Below are 15,750 nucleotides of genomic sequence, written 5' to 3' on the forward strand. Positions count from 1 at the left end.
CCACACGGAATGGGCAAGGCACACACTCAATCCCCAAACAAGACGGAGAGAACACTGCAGGGGCATCAGATAGCAATAAAACAGGCACCTCAGGGGGAAGGGAAAGGGGGGGCACCTCAGCCGATTGAGTGCACGACACCAAATCCACGAGGGGGCAACAAGCCCACTGTTCCATCCTGGGGAGTGCAAAGCCACAGTCTCTCAAGCCTCACAAGTGGGTGGTTTGCCCACTGTACCATCCTGGGGAGTGCAAAGCCACAGTCTCTCAAGTCTCTACAGTGGGTGGGTTGCCCACTGTTCCATCCTGGGGAGTGCAAAGCCACAGTCTCACAAGTCTCACAAGTGGGTGGTTTGCCCACTGTACCATCCTGGGGAGTGCAAAGCCACAGTCTCTCAAGTCTCTACAGTGGGTGGGTTGCCCACTGTTCCATCCTGGGGAGTGCAAAGCCACAGTCTCTCAAGTCTCACAAGTGGGTGGTTTGCCCACTGTACCATCCTGGGGAGTGCAAAGCCACAGTCTCTCAAGTCTCTACAGTGGGTGGTTTGCCCACTGTTCCATCCTGGGGAGTGCAAAGCCACAGTCTCTCAAGTCTCTACAGTGGGTGGGTTGCCCACTGTTCCATCCTGGGGAGTGCAAAGCCACAGACTCTCAAGTCTCTACAGTGGGTGGTTTGCCCACTGTTCCATCCTGGGGAGTGCAAAGCCACAGTCTCTCAAGTGGATGACAGAGGTAGTGGATGTGAATCTCCACTGGTTCTGGAGGGGGCTTTGTGCCCAGAGTGCTTCATCCTGCCAAGGACAGAGGTAGTGGATGTGATACTCCACTGGTTCTGGAGGGGGTTTTGTGCCCAGAGTGCTTCATCCTGCCAAGGACAGAGGTAGTGGATGGCAATATCCACTGGTTCTGGAGGGGGCTTTGTGCCCAGAGTGCTTCATCCTGCCAAGGACAGAGGTGGTGGATGTGATACTCCACTGGTTCTGGAGGGGGCTTTGTGCCCAGAGTGCTTCATCCTGCCAAGGACAGAGGTAGCGGATGGCAAACTCCACTGGTTCTGGAGGGGGTTTTGTGCCCAGAGTGCTTCATCCTGCCAAGGACAGAGGTAGTGGATGTGAATACCCACTGGTTCTGGAGGGGGCTTTGTGCCCAGAGTGCTTCATCCTGCCAAGGACAGAGGTAGTGGATGTGAATCTCCACTGGTTCTGGAGGGGGCTTGGTGCCCAGAGTGCTTCATCCTGCCAAGGACAGAGGTGGTGGATGTGAATCTCCACTGGTTCTGGAGGGGGCTTGGTGCCCAGAGTGATTCATCCTGCTCGTGACGGACTCAGTAGCGTCAGTGCCCTTGGCGCTCACGGGCCAGTGGTGCTAGTGGCTGCTGTGCCCTGTTCAGCGGTGCTTGTTGTGGCAGTGCCCTGTTCAGCGGTGCTTGTGGCGGCGGTGCCCTGTTCAGCGGTGCTTGTGGTGGCGGTGCCATGTTCAGAGATGCTTGTGGCAGCGGTCCCCTGTTCAGCGGTGCTTGTTGCGGCGGTGCCCTGTTTAGCGGTGCTTGTGGCGGCGGTGCCCTGTTCAGCGGTGCTTGTTGAGGCGTGGTCCTTTGCAGTGACTCAGCTGCTGGCGGTCCTGTCTGGCCCAGCGGGGCTGGTGCTGGCGAACCTGTCGGGCCCAGCGGGGCTGGTGCTGGCAGTCCTTCATGGCCCAGCGGGGCTGGTGCTGGCAGTCCTGTCTGGCCCAGCGGGGCTGGTGCTGGCGGTCCTGACTGGCCCAGCGGGGCTGGTGCTAGCGGTCCTGTCTGGACCAGCGGGGCTGGGCAGCTGTGCCGGTGGATAGGCCTCCTGGGTAGCAGGGCTGGTGGCGGTGGCCTCCTGGGCAGCAGGGCTGGTGGCGGTGGCCACCTGGGCAGCAGGGCTGGTTCTGGCGGTGGCCTCCTGGGCAGCGGGGATGATGGCGGTGGCCTCCTGGGCAGCAGGGTTGGTGGCGGTGGCCTCCTGGGCAGCGGGGATGATGGCGGTCTTCTCCGCCGTGCTGCTCTTCCCAGCCTTGCTGATTTTCTTGTGGCCCTTCCCCACCTTGGAAGGTGTCGCAGCTGAATCCACACTCCCACCTGTACCCCTGGGAGCGGCTTTGGTGGCTGGAGTCTTCCCCTCTCCCACCGGGCACTGGCCAACTTTTGATGCTTGACAGGTGGGGGACTGTCCGTGCTGTGGCTCCGTGCCACACTGGCTGCCCTGGTGGCCGGTGCACTCCAGATTCCGGTGACTACAGGCACCACTGGTCCCGGAGATGTTGTGGCTGAGGTGCTAGGTTGGTACCTGAAGAGTCTGCCTCTAGGAGACGGACGGGGTAGGGGAGGTGTGGGAAAGAGGTCAAGGTTGGACAGGAAAAGTTTTTTGGACACACTAGGACGGGTAGCTGGAGGGGGTTTGGGAGTGGAGAAAGAGGTTGTGGTTGTAGGAGGTGTTCGTTTGGTGACTTTGGGTGAAGGTGCATGCGCTGGAGGGTGTCGTGAGGTGGATGGCTGTTGGGTGGGTGTGTGCCTGCGTTTTTGTATCTTCGGAGGGGGCGTCACAGACACACTGGGAGAGGACACAGGGGACGTGTGAATGGTAGTGGGGGTGGTGACTGCACATGAGCGGGGTGTGGTGGTGGGTGTGCTGGAGAGGGACGTAGTGGCTGTAGAGGTAGTGCATACAGGTGTGAGTGTAGATGAGACTGGGAGGGAGGAGGCAGACGAGCAGGAGGGGGACACAGTGGAGGCAGTGGATGTTGGTGTGTCTGCATGTGTGTGATGCTTGTGTGAGTGCCTGTGGGATGTGTGGTGCTTATATTTGCCAGAGCTTCCCTTGGGTGTTGATGTGTGTGCATGCTGGTCTGAAGGTGTGCTTGGGATAGGCTGAGGTACAGGGGATTGGGTCTGGGTGGAAGAAGTTGGAGGGGGAGGCTAGAGACAGGGACAATGGCTGCCATCAGTGCTGAGGCCAGAGTCTGAAAAGCTCGCTGAAGGGGCGCCTGACCAGAATGAATGCCCTCCAGAAATGCAATTGTTTGTTGCAACTGCCTTTCTACACCCTGGATGGCATTCAAAATGGTAGAGTGCCCAACAGTGAGAGACCTGAGGAGGTCAATGACCTACTCACTGAGTGCAGCAGGGGTGACTGGGGCAGGGGCTGAGGTGCACAGAGCTCTTGCAGCTACATGCAAGTTGCCACAATCAGGGATAATTTTGGAGGGGAGCCCAAGCAACCATAAAACATTCTGGACAAACACAGTAACCACTTCTTGGGCAGTTGGGATTTTTTTGATGGGTACTAAATGGGCCATTTTACTGAGTAAAGCAACTGCAACTCAGACAGCTGTGAAGTCATTGGATTTGGGAAAATCAATCCCATAATCCATACTTGTTGTAAGTCAGAGCATGGGAGACAGAGGCAGAGGCAGTAAAAGTCCTGCAGGGGCTTTTTTTATTGGATTTAGTTCTTATGCATGTTGGACAAGACTGAACATAGGCTTTGACATGTTCAGATATTGTGGGCCATCCAAAACAATGCTTGCAATTTTCTATAGTTTTGTTATACCCTTGGTGTCCCACTGGGAGACTGCTTTTGCTCCAATGTAAGACCTCTTTAACTAATTCTGGAGGGGGTATGAATAGTTTCTGGTCATGATACAATAAGTTGTCAGACATAGCATTAGTTACTACAGATGACCAGTCTTGGCTTGAGAGATGGAGATTAGTGTACGGGTCTGCTAATTTAGAGCCTGATTGAGAGTTTGTGGATGTGGTAACTCATTCACAAACATGACAGACATCCTGTCCACTGTATTACGATTGCATGATATCCTATGGGAATCATAATACAGTGGGCAGGATTAGCTTCACGTTTGTGTCAAAATAACCTGTCTGCCAAACTTTAAATCAGGCCTTAAATCTGGAATCCATCCAGGGAGCAGAGGGCCATTGTCTTGTTTTCAGGGATAATCTTGAGAGGTGATTCACTGGTTCTGGTCATGATGGAGTTACCTAGATGGTACAAAACATCAGATTGCAGTAATTTCAAAGTGAAATAAACTATAATATAGGAGCCAATGCATTTGCCTAGGAGAAAGAACCTTGGCTATCATCCAAAAGAGGATATGCTGCAACACTACCTAATGTGCATGAGCCAGGACAGTAGCCCCTTGTATAATAGAGAGCATGTGTAACTCACCCCATCAAGCTCACACAACTAGACTCTGGGTCTCGGACCCATGGTGAAAAGCCTAAGCCTCAGCACACATGCATGATTGTCATGTGTGATGTGCCAAAAAAAATATCAAGATAGCAGGTAACCTGTAGGTGAGTTTTACATATTAGTAAAGTGAGCTCTTCCATCACAACATTAAAAAACAAAGTTCTTCTTCCTGGTAGTGCGATTGATAAGGGTAGTATTTGCATCCACAGCCTTCCCCTACCTTACCCAGGTCTCCAAAGACCCCAACAAATCATCGGAAAGCTGATGAGGGTAGGCCTGCCTCTCTCCAATCTCTGTAGACCCACTGATGTGGTAGAATGGGAGTGGCCTTTACTCGTGTAGCCAATAGAATTTCTATTGTAAGCATGGGACTTTGCAGGCACTAAAGCTGTTGTAGGGAGGGCTGGTCTAAACAAGATGGTTGTGAGGAATGTGCCAGGGGTCAAGATCACATAAAGTTAGGTATTGATATTTCTAAAATTATTTTTGCCCAGCGTAAGAGGTGAAAACTTAGGATAGGTGCAAGCAGCCTGAACAGCAGGTCAAAGGGGAGGAAGTGATAGGGAAAGATTAAAGAGATCATCAAAGGTGGGTGTATGGCTTCCCATGTCTACTCTGCCCGTGGAGGCACTTTGTTTGTGACATGGCATGTTTTTCAACCATGTGCATACCTTAAAACTGAAAATAATGAAAACGTACTAGGGTAAAAATGGAGGAAAAATATGTAATGGTATTCATAGGACAAACTCTTTTTAGGATTAATATAAAGAAAGGGGGAGGGACAATCATGGCTCCTGAAGTAGTAGATTTGTGTGATTTCTAATTTGTACATGAGATTACCATAGTCAATACCACTAATCACTGTCGTTGGTTGGTGAGGGTGTAAGCCCATCTAAACTAACAGCCTCAATCCCTGCTTGCCTTCACACCTCCTGTTTTCTGAATTTGTTTTTGGCATTAGCACTCCCTGCACTTTACCACTGCTAACCAGTGCTAAAGTGCGTGTGCTCTCTCCTTCAAACATGATAAAATTGGCTCACACCTGATTGGCACACTTAATTTACTTCTAAGGCCCTGGTAGATGATACTACATACACCAAAGGAATTTAAATTAAGGCCCTCATTACAACTTCGGTGGTCTTTCATAAAGCACGCCGAAGCTGCGGGCGCCAGTATACCGCCAGTGCTGGAGGTATATCTGGCTCCCTATTATGACTTTTCCGCTGGGCCAGCGGACGGTAACAGTGTTTCCGTCCGCTGGCCCTGCGGAAAAGTCACATCAACATTGTAGCCAGCTCATAATAGAGCCGGCGGCAATGTTGATGTGCAGCGGGTGCAGAAGCACCCGTCGCGCATTTCACTGCCCGAAATTCGATTGGGGCTGTTCCTGGGGGGCCCTGCATTGCTCATGCAAAGTGCATGGACAGTGCAGGGGCCCCCAGGGGCACCCCTGTCCCCCTTACTGCCAGCCTTTTGATGGTGGTGTTTACTGTCGTGGACAGGCTGGCGGTTGGGGACTCAGCACCGCTGCCCTGGGGATCATGACATGTTGGAGGGGCACCACCGTCATAATAGCTGGTGGAATACCGCAAGCCTGTTGGCGGTGTTACCGCCAGCTTACCTCTGACCGCCAGGGTCATAATGAGGCCCTAAATGTATCAGTCCTCCCAATGCACCCTGTAGTGCAGTTTTAAACTGCCATTTCATCCTGGCAAAAAACACTCTTGCAAGGCCTAAGCTTTGTTTTTTGTTATTTTTAAATAATTCCTAAGTTAGTCCCTAAAGGCCTATAGGGCAGGATGCATTGTATTTAGAAAATAGGACATGTGTGTTTAAATTTTACATGTCCTAGCAAATGAAATGCTCCTAAAGCCATTTTCACTAGTGTAAGACCTATCTCTCCAATGGCCTATGGGACTAAGGGCCTGATTTAGATCTTGGCGGGTATACTGCCGTCCTGTCACGGTGGTGGGCCCAAGTATTCCATCAACTTCACAGAGTTCTCACATCCGTATTTAGATCTGTGGCATTTCAACCTGTGTCTGTGCCAAAGCAGTGTACTCCGTTGCACGAGCAGTATCCCACAGCCGACACAGCGGTCTTCAATAACACTCCATCACCATAAGGACCAGCAGCGGTCCCCCAACAGCAAAAGTCCATCGCAGTACCCGTTCAGCATCTTACTATGGCTGTGGCTATTGGATGAATGCTAGCACCACACACCTGATGTATACTGGTCACTTGTGAGCACCTGCAAAGTACAATATAAAACACACTCCATTTCAGACCACGGTTTTTTAATATTCCACTGCAGAAAAACATTTTACTGCTGAATTTGCCACACAGAAGTCAGTCTTTTGTCTCTCTCTGTTTATGTTCCTTTTCTTTCACTTGTTTTGATTTGATCAACTTTTAGGGACCTACACAGTTATTCTAGTTACTCATAATGCCAGGGGGGAGAAATCCATGTTTCACAAAGGGAGAGATATCAGTCATGGTGGGTGAAAGTATTAGAGTAGAACCACAATTGTTTGAAGTCTAAGTACAAAATACAACCATATCTCAGAAAAGAGAAATGTAGACCAGAATAATTGACAAAGTGAATATTGTAGCAAACAATCTGCGCACACAGGAGGAAATCAGGAAGAGGTGGAATGGCCTGCAGGGGAGAGTGCACTCACTGGCCTCCATGCATCACATGAAGGCCCAGAGGACTGGTAGTGGTTCTCCCAGGCCCCCATTACAACTCTTTCCCTCTTGCAGATCCTACATACTGAAGGCTTGACAGAAATCCCTTATGGAGTGGAGACTGATAAGTTGAAAAAGCAATGCCATACTGATCTCACTAATCACATTTTTTTTTGCCCTTAAATTAGTTGTTCAGAACGTTCCAAGACCCTTATCAAAACATATATATCTAAACCTGATTCACCAAAATATCTTGTTTTATCCAAATTACTAATATCATGGTTGTTTCTTCCTTGTTAACAATGCTCAAAATGTTTTGTCAGAATGTGTGTTGTTGTATATGGATCATCCCTTGCATTTCCCTACTTTGTTGCTTTATTTCAATGTATGTGTTGTACTTAAAAACAGGTTTCAAACTCCACCTATGTGCACATGAAAGAATAGTGCATCTATTTACAAATCTTTGTACATATTGTAAATATGTGTTCATTTTCACTGTAGATGTAAAAATATTTTTAACTTACATTTTAACCAGTATTGTCAATGGTATTTACATATGACCACAACTACCATTACCCCCTGTTTTTGTCTCCAGAAAACCATAGTACAATGGGGTATTGCTTAAATACTCTTTTTTCTATATATACATATATGTCAAAGTGTTATGCATTTGTCAATCACCTTGTTCTGCTATGTATGAGAATGCCATTTGTTGTGATGATCTAGGATGTCACCTTCTTTGTAATCCATTTACTTGATGTAATTGCTTGCATAATTCATACTGCTGAATCAAATATTTTCAATAGTTTTCTGTGGCATGCTGAATATATATAGTGTCGATACACAATCTATTTTGCAGGACTCATATGATGACCAATATCATTATTTCTAATAGGCTTTAGCCTGCTAGGCATTGGAATGGTTTACTTCTCAATTCTCCTCACTACTGTGTTGGGTTAAATATCTGGTACCTGTAATGTACTCTTTCAAAATAAGATGTATCATTTCAGGGCAGCTCTTCAACATTATTACTGTGGTTTGCATCTGTGCAAATTAACATGCATGTGTAAATTAATAAAAGTCACAGAAAGCCCTAATCATTACATTAATCATAATTTATACTGTGAGGTTGCTTCATTTGTAGCTGGAGACACATTTGAGATACAATCCAGACTTTAATTTAATTTTGTTTGTAATTCATTTTAGGTCCAAAACCCAGGACCAGTGGACCACCACCTGGAAATGAAGACACCTCCACTCCAGACCATAATCAAGCATTCAGTGAAGACGGCACTCCTACAAGTCCAGATGATGTGGAGCTGCCTGGTCAATGTGATCTGTCTAGGCCGACAGCTCCAGAGAGTATCACTCAGCCCAGACCTACACCTCACACCCCAACTGAAACAATACTTCAGCCAATATATACCATCACTTCTTGTGGCCAAAGGATAATCACATCAATCTTGGGCCTCCCAAGTCCTGGCTGCTGTTAAAGCAATCCCACCACTGCCTCCAGTTTTGCCAGGAACCAGTGGGATGAGGCGCACTGCTTCAAGAACACAGGGTAGTGGGGGTGGGGGTCTTGGGAGGGGATCAACTGGCCAGCAGAATGAGGCTTCTGGGACGACTGTCATCGAGACCACCATTGACTGAGTCTTAGGAGCACTACAGCAGTCCCAATACTTGATGGCCCAGGTCCTTATCGAGATCTAGGACATGAAGCAGATAGAGAGGGAGCACAATGTAGAGATGTAGAATCACAACTCCAATTTGTGCTCCCTGACTGGGGTGATGTTTTAGATTTACAAAAATATGTGCAGTGCTTTTTCTGTGCCATCTACCCCTGTCTGTGGTCCTTCACCATCAGGATAGATTACATCTTTCTTAGCTACAGACAGGGAGGCCCTGCTACAACAGGAAACTGTTCTACCCACCCTAGTTCCTGCAACTGTGGATCCCCCACCACAGAATGAATGGTAGACACACCCTGAAGGAAATTAGGTTTGGTGTCTCTTGGAGATGGTGGTGGAGGTGTTGTCATACTCTCCTGGTGGTCTGGATAAACATTCCTTCCCCCTCCACAGGAGGAGATGTTCATCTGGATCACCAGGAGAGAATGACAAGACCTCCACCACCTATGAAACCTAATTTCCTCCGGTGTGCATTTACCATTCACTCTGTGAAATATTTATATTTTGCACATTGAATGGCAAACAATTTTAGCTCATCATAAATAGTTTCATCCACCATGATGGACTTTATTTCTTTGTTCTTTTCCCTTTGATTTTATGTCTCAAACTATTTTAGTTAATTTGAGCCAATAAAACAATTTCACATAACACAAACTCAAAGACTGGTGTTGTATTTAGTGTGGTATTTCTTTTTTTATGTCTTCCTTCAATTGTCATTTTTAAGAAATATTGATCAATGAGTTTTAAAAAAAACATAAGATATAATAATTAGGTTAGGTATTTCCCATTTCTAAAAAACTTCAAAAAACTGAAATTTCAATGTATTAGTATCATATATTTGTTAGTAACAATTCTTTGACCAAATGTTAGGTCATTTTTACAACCTATGCATAACTCAAATAGTCTGTGCCATTTGCAGTTTGATGATCCAAGACCTTGACATCATAGACGAAGAGGAAATAATCCAAATAAACATATTATCTAGGCAAACTATTATTGATTCATGTCATCTGCTGGAGCCAGACATCCTGCCTCCCAATGGGAATTCCACATGAATTAAACGAATGGTCAAAATCATGGCAGTGCCACATTTTGTGGCCACAGGATCATTTCAAAACACTGTGGCAGTTTCTGGAGGCATTTCACAACCACCTTTCAGTGGTATGCTACAAAAAGCTATTTCTACAATGAAGAGACACATCAACAGCTTCATACTCTTAACACAAGATGGATATTCAGCCAGTGTGAAGGGAGATAAATATGCCATGGCTTGATTTATGCATGTGGTTAGACCAGATTAAGCAGCTCATATTGACTTGGTGGCAACATCCAACAGAAGAACAGTCTAATACAATCTCAAAAACATCCATTAAATTACTGTGCACAATGTTTCTTTACAAGATCTGTACATCCAAAGTGTGTGTCTGTCCCAGTATCAACCCATGTTCCCTTTGTACTTCCCAAAAGAAATAGATGTCACAGTTTTGGGCGGATCTGATCAGGACTCTGATTGGAACACCCCTTGAGGTCACCAAATATCCTAAAGAGGTAGTGCACTGGGGCAGAAGAGCAGCTAAAGGCATACACGGAAAGGACAGCTATGGACAGGCACAGAAATCAGGAAAGTAAAAGCAGAGCAACCCTGGTGTGAACAAACAGGAAACGGATTACTAATGGACAAACACGCTGGGGTTGTACACAGAGTAGGGCACATAACCTCCCACAGTGACAGGGAATGACAATGCCTCTGTGCAGTTTGCTCTTACAGATAGTCACCCTGCCAGCCCCATAGAAAGGAGGCAGCAGAAGTGATTCTGTCTCTGGACCCTAGAGCACAAACAAGGACAGTACATACACAAGACACGCTCTATTGGGTCCCGCTGGAAACACAGTGGCGATTCCTGGAAAAACAGCAATAGCACAGTGTCACTGTTAGGCATGAAAGACAACGTATAACACTAGACAAGTATGGGGGCTGGAATTGCCTCCTGGAGACCAGGAGCCAACCCCAGTACAAAGGAGGACACTTATATACTGGTGAAGACTGATAGAACACTCACCAGACAGAACAACCAAGAGGAAACAGAAACAGAAGGAACAAACTAAGAGGTAGAGGCAGGAACTGGGAACAGGCTCAGGCTGAAGCAAAGGCAGGACTAGGACTGGAAAACAAGGCACAAACTTCTGGCTGGAACAAACAGAGACAGGACTGGGAAACAGAGAGCAGGCTCTGGCTAGAACAAGCAGGGACGGGCTGGAATACAGGGAGTAGGAATAAGAAGTAAACAGGACTGAGAAACAGAGAGCAGGTTCAGGCTGAAACAAGGCAGGAGCAGGACAGAGAAACAGGGAGCAGGCTCTGGAAGAAAAAAACAGGTACAAGGCTATGAGATAGGGAACAGACTCTGGCTGGAACAATCAGGAGCAGGGCAGAGAAACAGGAAACAGGTTCAAACTGTAACAGAACAGGAGCAAAACTGGAACACCATTCGGAATGGGGTCTGTAACACAAAGGAATCGAACTTCAATGCACGACAGGGATCTTGAGGAAATGGCTGCTTATAAGCAGTTCCAAGCTGCAGAAAATCCCAGGTGGAATCACATGACTGGGCTGCACAGAAGAGGTCTCAGGTGTGTATAGTTTTATACACTCGTAAATCCAGGAGCTGAGGATCTGGTGAAAATGAGCAACTGAACTTCTCCCATAGAAAACAATGGGAAACAGAATCCAGGCTTTCCTAACTACCAAGCCGTGCATTATGCGGTTTGCAGTCCCAGGAAGCAAATGTAGTACTACAAAAGTATACCATGGCCAAAAGAGAAACAAACCTGAGTCAGCAAGGGACTCTAGATAACTGTTCAAGGTGATTCCCAGGCTTCCGACAGTCCCCGTACAGCGCCCCCTAGAAATGGGACGACAGAGTCGTAACAATAGATCACTGAAAATGTCACAAATTTTAAATGTCCAAATGACAATAACATGGTGAAGGATCCTAAAATGAAATAACAAGAGAAATGATTTCACATAAGAAAATTGACTGAAATGATAAGTGAGGAGAAACACATATAATTAGCAAAGATTATCTATGGCAATAAACACAGCAGTCAATGTACGAAAACGTTGATCAACAAACATCTTTGCCCTGGACATTCCAGAACTTACCATTACTACTAAATTAACATCACAGACAGATATGTTCACTATGTTACAAGTTGTTCTGACATTTGATGTTGCAATATCTAAAGGTAAGCTTACACTTAGGAGAACAAGCTGTCAATAACATCTTGACGTATGTCAATTCCTTCCTCTTCACACTGTTATCTTCATTTGCCATATAAATATCCTCACCCATGGGTCTTCATGGTCTCCATCCTCTGCAAAGGTTGGGATATTCCGTCGCAGGGCTATGTTGTGCACATGCAGCAGGCAACCATGATTTGGCACACCTTATCCAGTGAAAAGACAAGGGCTTCACCGGTCTTGTCCAGACATCTAAATCTGGCCTTCAGGAGCCCAAAAGCTCACTCCACTGACCTCCGTGTTCTTCAATGGGACTCATTGAAGTAGAATTCCCCTTGTGTTGCTGGATTCCAACCATGGTCTGTTAGGATAAGCTGTCTTCTATATGAAAATAAAACATATAGGGGGTCATTCTGACCTCGGCGGTAAAAGGCCCTTACCGCCGGTCAGAAGTCCGCCATTCTACCGCCGCGGCCGCGGTAAACCGCCACGGTCATTCTGACCACCAACTGTGAAACCGCCAACAATCCGACATCCAAGGAAGGCCGCCTCATCAGCGGGCCGCGGAAAACTGGAGATGACCAAACCTCCACCGTCACGCCAACACAAACACGCCCATGCCATTCTGACCCACGAATCCACGCAGCGGTCTTTCAACCGCGGTATTCCATTGGCGGTACACACCGCCGCGCTCAAAATACACACACAGCTCCAAAACACAGCCACATTGGACAATTTGAAATACACACACCTGACACACATACAAACAACACTCCCACACATCCAATCAACTATAAAACACACACCCACATCACCCACAAACCCCCACTAGTTGGAAATCGGAGAGAAGGCGAGAGAGATAGAGATAGAGAGAGCGAGCACAGCAATAGAAAACCCCAACACACACAGGAACCCAACTTCATCACCCACACCACATCTACGCACACATCACCACATATCACCACGCACATCACCACAAACACCACCCCACACCTCATCCACACCACCCCATGGCACCCCAAAGACACCCCAGGTTCTCGGACCAAGAACTCAGGGTCATGGTGGAGGAAATTATAAGGGTTGAGCCCCAGCTCTTCGGCACACAGGTGCAGCACACCACTATAGCAAGGAAGGCTGAGCTATGGCAAAGGATCGTAGACAGGGTCAACGCTGTGGGACAGCATCCCAGAAATCGGGAAGATATCAGAAAGCGATGGAACGACCTACGGGGGAAGGTGCGCTCAATGGTGTCGCGACACAACATCGCTGTGCAGAAGACTGCCGGCGGACCCCCACCCACTCCACCCCAATTCACAGCATGGGAGCAAGAGGTGGTAAACATCCTGCATCCTGATGGCCTCGCTGGAGTACACGGAGGAATGGACTCTGGTAAGTCGAATCTCAACTACTTCACCCCCCCCCAACCACCAGCATGCCAACCCCCCCCTCACCCCCAATCTCAACCCCCCAGCACACAACCTCCCTGCCAATGTCTCACCAGCACAACCCACCCTAAACAACACCAACCCCTGAATGCCAACACAAACCATAGACAGCCACCACCAAAGCATGACCATTGCACATACCCATACACCCCCCCCCACCACCCTCACAACACCTCCCACAAGGGAATGCCAGCACTGGGGGCCAAGGGCACTCAAAATGCACGCCATGGCACACACTGAAACAATAACCATACTCCTTTACCCCTGCAGGGCCCGAACGCCAACACACCGCCACGGAGGGTCCAGATTTGTCCATCCCACCCCCAGAACAGGCCCCCAGCGAGGACAGCAGCTCTGTCGACCTAGAACATGATGACCAGCCTGGACCATCGGGGACCTCTGGACAGTCGGTTCCCCACACACAGACACAGGCCACAGCAGACCCAACCCACTCTGGGAACACAAGCACAGCTCCCACCCAGCGGGCCCATGCCTCTGTCTCGCGGACGCGTCAATCAGCGGTGTGTCCGCTACTACAGGGCACCCAGGCTGACCCAACACCCCAACAACAACAGGGACCTGGGGGCAGTGGTAGTGGGCACACCGTCCAGGGGACAGAGGCCCGGGGAAACAGGGCAACTGGGAGGGCTGCTGTGCGACAGGGGGGGGAGGACAGGCCCAGGGAACCGACTCTCCAAGAGGCCCTCACCACCATCATGGGAGCATACCATCACTCCCAGGAGACGATGGCGACGGTACTGGCCAGGTTCACCGAGTTCCAGGCACAGCAGGAGGAACGGTACATGGGGTTCAGCAATGAACTCAGGAACATCGCTACCGCTATGGGGACCATAGTCCAGGCCCTCAACCGTATAGAAACCACATTGCGGGACCATGTGGCACCACAAAGGGCCCCTGTCACTAGCCAGGAACAGCCTACCACCTCCGCCGGCGCTAGTGGTCAGGAGGCCCCCACAGAACGACGGCCCACCAGAACCCCACCTCCTGCTGAAGAACAACCACCCCGCAAGAGGAACCTGAGATCTCAAAAGAAGACAGAGTAGGATGCCACGACCCCCGCCAGCCTAATATCCCCCCGGATGTCATTCCACTGTCCCACAGTGTCACCCTGTCCAACCTTGAACTGCCCCTGCTCCATCCTTCCACAGGCATATGGACAATGCACCTGTGCGACCGAGAACTGGACTCTGCCATGGACATAACTCCACCCTCACCCATCACCGTTTTAATATCATGTACCAATATCTAGCACTAAAAATAAATCACTCATTGCACTGAAATCATTCTGGAGTCAGCCTGTATTATTTACAAATGTATAACACATTACTGATCAATAATGTTCTGTTATTTATGTGATGACAACATACCGATGTCAATAAGCATTAGTCCATGGGCTAACCAAGCAGAAGTCACGCAGTGAGTCATACAGCACTGAAAAGGGAAGGGAAAATCAAACATCAGTTTAAAAGAACTGGGGGGAAATACACAAAGTAAAGATGCAGGGGGCTTTCAGTAAATGTTAAATGGCGTGGGTGATTCCTACCTGTGTGCTACTGAAAATACTGTTGGATAACTCTGTCCCTGTTGTCTGGGTCGTCCTCTTCGTCTTCCTCCTCTTCACTCTCCGCAGGCTCCACAGCTGCTTCAACACCACCATCTGGACCATCCTCCTGCAGGAAAGGCACCTGACGTCGCAATGCCAGATTGTGAAGCATACAGCAGGCCACGATGATCTGGCACACCTTCTTTGGTGAGTACATCAGGGATCCCCCTGTCATATGCAGGCACCTAAACCTGGCCTTCAGGAGGCCAAAGGTTCTTTCAATGATCCTCCTAGTTCGCCCATGGGCCTCATTGTACCGTTCCTCTGCCCTGGTCCGGGGATTCCTCATTGGGGTCAATAGCCAAGGCAGGTTGGGGTAACCAGAGTCACCAATTAGCCACACACGTTGTCTCTGTAGCTGTTCCATCACATAAGGGATGCTGCTATTTCGCATCACATACGCGTCATGCACTGACCCAGGGAACTTGGCATTCACATGGGAGATGTACTGGTCAGCCAAACAGACCACCTGGACGTTCATAGAATGGTAACTTTTCCTGTTTCTGTACACCTGCTCATCGTCTTTTGGGGGTACTAAAGCCACATGGGTCCCATCAATGGCACCAATTATGTTGGGGATATGTCCAAGGGCATAAAAATCACCCTTCACAGTGGCCAAATCAACCTCCTCAGGGAATACAATGTAGCGCCGCATGTGTTTCGTCAGGGCAGACAACACTCTAGACAAGATTTTTGAAAACATAGGCTGAGACATTCCAGATGACATGGCCACTGTTGTCTGGAATGAGCCACTTGCCAAAAAATGGAGGACTGACAGAACCTGCACTAGAGGGGGAATTCCTGTGGGTTGGCGGATGGGGGACATCAGGGCTG

Source organism: Pleurodeles waltl, chromosome 4_1 (genome assembly GCF_031143425.1).
Source record: "Pleurodeles waltl isolate 20211129_DDA chromosome 4_1, aPleWal1.hap1.20221129, whole genome shotgun sequence".
Lineage (NCBI taxonomy): Eukaryota > Metazoa > Chordata > Amphibia > Caudata > Salamandridae > Pleurodeles > Pleurodeles waltl.